Raw genomic sequence first — 7,199 nt, forward strand, 5'->3', positions numbered from 1 at the left:
TGTTCATCAGTTTATTTTATTAGATTCCATATATACTAGTAAGTGAGATCATGTGCTATTTGTCTTTTGCTGACTTGCTTACTTCATAATTTACCATAATAATTTACAGGTCCATTCATGCTGTCTCAGAGGGTAAGAGATCATTAATTTTTTACAGCTGTATAATATTGCATTGTGTAAATGTACTGTAGCTTTTTTATCCACTCATCTATAGCACTTCGGCTATTTCCAGATCTTAGCTATTGTAAATAACGCTGCTGTGAATATAGGTGTGCATATATTCTTTCTGATTGGTGTTCCATGATATATTCCCAGGAGTGGGATTGCTAGGTCAAATGGCAGTTCCATATTTAGTTTTTTTTAGGAAATTCCATACTATTTTCCACAGTGGCTGCACCAGTCTGCATTACCACCTGCGGTGTACTAGGGCTCCTTTTTCTCCATATCCTCGCCAGCACTTACTGTTTGAACATTTTCTTTTTAAGTATAAGAGTATTTTTTCTTACTTTGGAGCCGATTGGTGTATGACTCATTTTTTTATGGCCTCGTCTTTTTCATTACTTTCACATTTTAGTAAAGAGAAAATAAAATAGGAAGTGCAAACTCTAATATTATCAATCATAAATGTATTCTTCAGGTTATAACTTCTGATTTTCAAAAATATTTATAAATTGAACATTTTTCTTAATGAGTTGTATTGTAAAATATACATGTTCATTGTAAAATATAAAATTTAACCAGTGTAGCCTGGCTGGCGTGGCTCAGTGGTTGTGTCGACCACTATGATAGCCAATAAATTGAAATCCTGTCTTAGTGAATAGAATATAAAGATTCAAAAGTCTTATATAAGACTGATTAGATTAAAAAATGATTACACACAATGGAAAGGTAAATGTGGCAAATGTTGATAATTGTTGAATATAGAAGGTAAGTAAGTATATGAGTGTTCTTTGTACTATTCAAATTCTCTGTACCTTTGAACATTTTCAAAATAAATTATAGAGTTTGAGCTCTTTTTCACTTGGTGCCTTGGTAAATACTTGGAGGGGAAAAACGTATTTAAAGATGTTTTGCTAACCTTACAAATAAATCACATTTAGTCGGAAATAGTTACGTGGGTATCCAACTCAAACTACCTTTAGGTTGTTTTTGTTTTTTTTTTCGTTTTAGGTTTATTATTTTTGTGTGTGTTTCTAAGACTTACAACCCAAATCTGGACCGAACTGAAGGTGGGAGGAATAGGGTAGGTGGGAGGAAGGCGAGGGAGGTGGCCTCAGGATGTCGCTGCGGCTGGCCGCCCAGTGGATTCTGGGAATTGTAGTCTCCCAGGGCACTCCTGGTGAGGGCATCGGGAGAATCTGAGCAGGCTCCCAGAAGCCTCCGGGGCGCTCGCTGGAAACGCACTTCCTGGGACGCTGAGAGGGAGATTCTTTGCGAGGCTCTTCGGTGTGGGCGAGTGAAATGCCCTGGATGTGAGACCCAGGTAGGTGTGGCGACGAATGGTCCGATTTCTGGGTCTTCTGCAAATGTGGTTGAGGGTTTTGTGTAAAATTGGGAGTAACTCACAGGGAATCAGGGACATTGAAAAATGTTGACCACATCTGTGGGCATGAAAATCGAGTGAGGAGAGGTATTGGATAGAGCTTTAAAAATGCATTTCGTACCCAGGAGTACGGAGATGTCGGAGTGTCTTGCGGGAGCAGCGCGGGCTCGCGGCTTGGCCCCGGCGGTGCCCGAGCATCTGTAGGTGCTATTTTTGACTCCCCAGCGGCTGCTGGTTGTGTAACGACGACCTGCTCGCGGTGCAGCCCACTCACTGTTGCGGGGATGGGCGTGTGCTGAGAGCGGTGCGGCGTCACTGCTGCGGTCTCCCCATTGGCTCTGGAAGCTGTTCTTCTTCGCTTTTCTTTCTGCCAGCTCCGGGGTTCTTCGGGGCGCAGCTCGGGGGAGCGAAAGGGGTGGGGAGGGTGTAGGGCCCTGGAGGCTTGTTTGCTCTTCTCTGAAGCCCACGTTCTGTCGCAGCCCAGACGTGGTGACCGCACTTAAAAATGATTGCTCAGGGATTCCGGGGTGTGTTTTTATTGTAAAATGATCTCCTTTGACGTCGGGGTGAGCAATTATTCTTGCTACCAACTCAAGAAACATGCATTTAGAAAATTAAATGATTGAAATCTCTTCTGTGCAGGCTGCGTGGGACAACATTCTATGTAATGATCATAATCGGGCTAGTGATAAACTCTTACTGAACTCGGGAAGTTATCGGGCATTTACAAGTTTTCATTCTCATCCTCCCTGTTGAGGTAAATAGTATTTGAAAAGGAAATTGCTGAGGCTCAAGAAAGATATATGGAAACATTTCAACGGCAGGTTGAGCCATTGGTGGAACTGTAAACTCAAAAAAAGTGTTCGAGTTGCAGATTTTAGGAAGCACAATGCAGATCAGCTTTGCCTAGTCTTGTCAGTAGCCATTAAAAAGGCATAAAAGAAACAATTTATTTTTTACTTTTATTGATATCAGAGAGGGAGAGAGAGAAAGAAACATCAGTGATGAGAGGGAAATATTGATTGGCTGCCTCCTGCGTTCCCCAATCCCCTAACTCAGGCCTGTGCCCTGGCCCGGAATGACCACCTGGTTCATGAGTCGGTGCTCAGCCACTGAGCCACGCAGGTGGGGCTTAATGAATTTCTTTTACTTTTCAGACAACTAACTGCACAGTATTTCCTCAGCCCTCTTTATTCTTTCACTATAGTTATGAAAATGATCTCTAAAAATTTATCAGTGTTGATAATTGATTGCCATGACAATAAAGTGATTTTCATCCTTATTTCTCCTGTCTTTGCAGAATTAATTTTTCTTTTGTATGTTACATATGTGTGAGTTTAAGAATAAACTGCCTTTAAAAAAAACTTACTGCCCTCCTTTTCTGATATAACATTTTATTGTTTAGATGATTGATAATTATTTTTCCTAATTCCATGTGAATCCAGTTGAGTTTTTAAAAGATATTGTATTAACTTGGGGCATTTTTCCTATTCCTTTAGGCCAAGATCATTTCTACTCTTTGTTCAGATGTGCATATATTCCAAATTGATTAAAGTTGTTTTAGAACTATCAAGTACCTCAAAGAGTAAGTACTTCCTTTGATTATATTTCTCTTCTTTTTTGCTACTATATATCCAATGGCATTTTTCTCTTGTTCATCAAAATATAGGACAGACCTCCCTTGTGAGTGCAATGATGGGGGAACTACAAGTTTCTAAGAAAACCCAAATTAGTAGAAAAGATTGCAACTGTAACCATCAAGAATTAATGTAGCTATATGTGTTCTCATATAGCTATTCCTTAGACTGGTCCCTGAAAAAATATGTAGTGATGAGTCTGAATTTCTTAGAGCTCTTAGCTGTCTTTGATAACTTTTTATTGTGTACCAAATTTTATTCATCTTCTCTGAAAGTCACTGTGGAACAGATAGCTAAATAACAAATATAAAGTAGTTGTTTTGAAACAATCCTTATTTGATTTGCTCAGTACTCCAAAGAGAATGCTGTCATTATTGTTATATGGCTACAATAATCTGTGAATGTTTGCTGATAGTTTGGAAGAAAAGTATGTTTCTAGCTAAAGAAAGTAAGTAATCCTACTAATAATCATTGCAAATTTAAATTGCCGACCATATTTTTTACAAAGGGCTTTACTATTCATGATCTTGCAACTACCTTGGGGGACATTTTACCTCAAATGAGTATTTGAGGTTCAAAGGACATAGATATCTTGTCCAGTTTGTAGACAATGGTAGCTTTTGATTGGTATTTGGATCTTTGATCCCCTGGGCTGCAATGCCAAGCTGCCTCTCAGATGGCAACAACAAGCCCACACGTGTGTGTGTGTGTGTGTGTGTGTATGTGTGTGTGTGTGTGTGTCCATTCCTAGCCCATTGGGCTATCTCCCAGCTAGTGTTCATGAGTGCTTCTCAGATTTGTTAAAGTGTGTTCTTTGCTTTACATATTTTCCACAATCCCTAATAAGGGCTTTTCATATGGCAAAAAGAGCTTTATTTTTCCCCCATTGCTATTTTAAAAAGAAAATACAAATACAAATATAATAAATTATTTAGCTTTGTCAAGCAAACATTAATTTGATATATTAACCACTCTTAATGAAGAGGGGTATATCCAATGCGTAACATACTTATTAAGTTGAAAACATAAACAACACACACACACAGTCATCATTCACTGACTCCCTAACCACTGTGTAACCTAATCAGTGTTGCCAAACTTAGATATTTATAGGAGCATAGTTTGTATGTAAATACCTGGGAATGGCCTCATTTTTCTTGGGAAGTTTCTAGGGGAAGAAAATGAACTTTTGTTTGTAAAAAATGAGAGAGGCTTTGCCAATAAAGAGTGGAAAGCCAGGACACAGTCTAGAACAGCCGTGGGCAAACTACAGCCCGCGGGCCGGATCCGGCCCCTTTGAAATGAATAAAACTTAAAAAAAAAAAGACCGTACCCTTTTATGTAATGATCTTTACTTTGAATTTATATTAGTTCACACAAACACTCCATCCATGCTTTTGTTCCGGCCCTCCGGTCCAGTTTAAGAACCCATTGTGGCCCTCGAGTCAAAAAGTTTGCCCACCCCTGGTCTAGAAGCAGCTTGGAGGCTTCAGAACACAGGATATGAATGAGTGGGATTGTTGTTAATAGAGCTAAGTTATAGTTTCTCTCTGTATCCTGACCATACTCAGATGGACCTTTCATTTGTTTGCTTGTTCATTCATGTAACAATAATTGAGTGCCTTCTATGAGCCAGTGTTGGACACAGTGAATAAAACAGAAGGCTCTCTGTCCTCCTGGAATTCACAGTATGTTGGGAAAGATAAATACTGAACAAGGAATTAATAAGCACAGTTGCTTATAAAGAAAATGTACAAAGGTGCTTCCAGAGCATCTGAGCAGGGGCATGGGGAAGATTAAAGATAAGGGAGGGAGGATGGGTGAGGGCTAGGAAACTAAGAAAGAATAAGATGAGATTAAGGAAGCTCTAGGAGAAAGAATAGCATGAGGAAAAGACCTTAGCCAAATTAAAAAGTGGAAAATTTGAGAAGTGAAAAGAAAAGCAGTATCGCTATATAGACGATGAAAAGATAGTGTGTAAGGTGGGAGAGTGACACTTAAGGAGATTGAGAATTTGGCAGGAACCAGATGGTGGGATCTGAAAATTTAAAACCTTTATTCTGAGTGAAATAGGAAGTAACTGAGTGGTAAGAAATGTAGTGAAATGATCAGATTTGCATTTGAAAAGAATTATTCTTGATTCAAAATTAGTTGGTGCACAGCACAAAAGTGGAGATCTTTTTACCCTCAGTACAAACAAATCTTCACCCGAGAGTCAGCATTATCTTTCCATTTTAAATCACTAAACACATTCTTTCTCCAAACTATCCCTATAAAGTGTTACTTCATCCCCCTAGTGCAGTGGTCGGCAAACTGTGGCTCGGCAAACTGAGGCTCACAAGCCACATGTGGCTCTTTGGCCCCTTGAGTGTGGCTCTTCCACAAAATACCGACTTCTGCGCATGGACCACGAAGTTTCAGAAGTTTCAATCGCACTGTACGTGTGCGCCCGCACATGGTATTTTGTGGAAGAGCCACACTCAAGGCGCCAAAGAGCTGCATGTGGCTCGTGAGCCGCAGTTTGCCGGCCACTGCTCTAGTGGGATATACATCAAATCATATGTACATGGAGTTAAGAATGGCATAAAAGGTAAAGTGGCCAAAGAAAGGTACAAAGAGCAAGGACATTAATTCCAGCACTGAGGTTGAAATTCAGCTAAAGAATTGAGGTTAATAGTTTTTTCCTTCTGAAAAATGCTGTATCCTTGTTGGCTTTGTACATAGGACTTTTAGGTAATCTATGATCTTAGCTAAGAATGCTTCAGCAAAAGCAAGTGCAGGGGACTGGTATATCACTTGTATTGATCTGATGCAGGATACATTTGAACACACTTTATACTGAAATAAATATTGACCCACCTCTGTTCATTAGTGTCATTTGATAGCCTGTACACTAAGAAATACAGGACTTTATTTATTAATCATAAACTCGTTCTTCCTGACTGTTTCTCATTCCATTTGCATTGTAGGAACCAGTGGTACAGGGCAGTTTGGAGAAATCTCAGTTAACATTGATACTCCAAGTATCTGAACCCTGCTTCTGAAAGCAAGGAATTGTGATCGCGTTAGGACTCTGACTAGGTTATCTGAAGGAGTTCTAAAGCTTTGAAAGAAACAGAGGGATCCTTTTTCTTACATCTTCACAACTTTGATCAAATCATCATCGTCTTTCATTGCTCAGTCTTTTCCCAGCCCTAGATAATACATTTTTATAAACACACTAAAGGCCCAAAGCATGAAATTCGTGCAAGGGCCTTGACCCCAGCGCCCACCTGCCACCGCCACCTTGGCCAGGGGCCTCTGCCATAGCCTCCGCTCACTGCTCACTGCGGCTTTGTCTGGAAGGAATGACGCCTGGAAGGACGTCCAGTCTAATTAGCATGTTATGCTTTTATTATTATAGATACCTTATTGGTTCACTTTACTTAATACCTAATAATAAGCGCTTAGTACAGTGATGGCGATCCTTTTGAGCTCAGCGTGTCAGCATTTTGAAAAACCCTAACTTAACTCTGGTGCCGTGTCACATATAGACATTTTTTGATATTTGCAACCATAGTAAAACAAAGACTTATATTTTTGATATTTATTTTATATATTTAAATGCCATTTAACAAAGAAAAATCAACCAAAAAAATGAGTTTGCGTGTCACTTCTGACACGCATGACATAGGTTCGCCATCACTGGCTTAGTATGTAGGGATCATACAACTGATTCACTATCAGTATTTGAGTTCTTATGAAACAGCATATTCTTTCCAAGTCTGTTAACATATTGGGGTAATGTCCAGATCTTAGTGGCCGCAGTGTTCTTCCAGGGCCTAATTCTGTTTTGCATATGCTAGATACTCAGGAAATACCCATTCAATGAATGTTTGCTTTGCAATGGCTATTTCCTTGTTCATTCTGCATTATTGATAGCCTACTCTTGTGGGTACTGTGGTCTTGGAACAGGGCCCAGTACTCTTTTCTTCAAATATTCCTCGAATGATTTGTGTGCCAGGGACTGTGCAGGCTGC

At 39.7% G+C, this 7,199-nt stretch overlaps 1 protein-coding gene across 2 annotated transcripts in view; it reads left to right on the forward strand.

Moving 5' to 3' along the window:
• The first annotated feature begins 1,364 nt into the window (after nt 1-1,364).
• The window catches only part of CLDN12 (claudin 12), an 11,820-nt gene continuing 5,985 nt past the window's right edge, over nt 1,365-7,199 (forward strand). Inside the window, exons 1-2 of one of the 2 annotated variants that reach the window (XM_006779189.2) lie at nt 1,365-1,483; nt 3,043-3,128. The gene's annotated coding sequence lies outside the window, so the exon portion shown is untranslated. The remainder of the gene's footprint in view (nt 1,484-3,042; nt 3,129-7,199) is intronic. The other variant, XM_015558335.1, reaches the window with a different exon arrangement.

This window comes from Myotis davidii, unplaced genomic scaffold, assembly GCF_000327345.1.
Source record: "Myotis davidii unplaced genomic scaffold, ASM32734v1 scaffold187, whole genome shotgun sequence".
Taxonomy (NCBI): Eukaryota; Metazoa; Chordata; class Mammalia; order Chiroptera; family Vespertilionidae; genus Myotis; species Myotis davidii.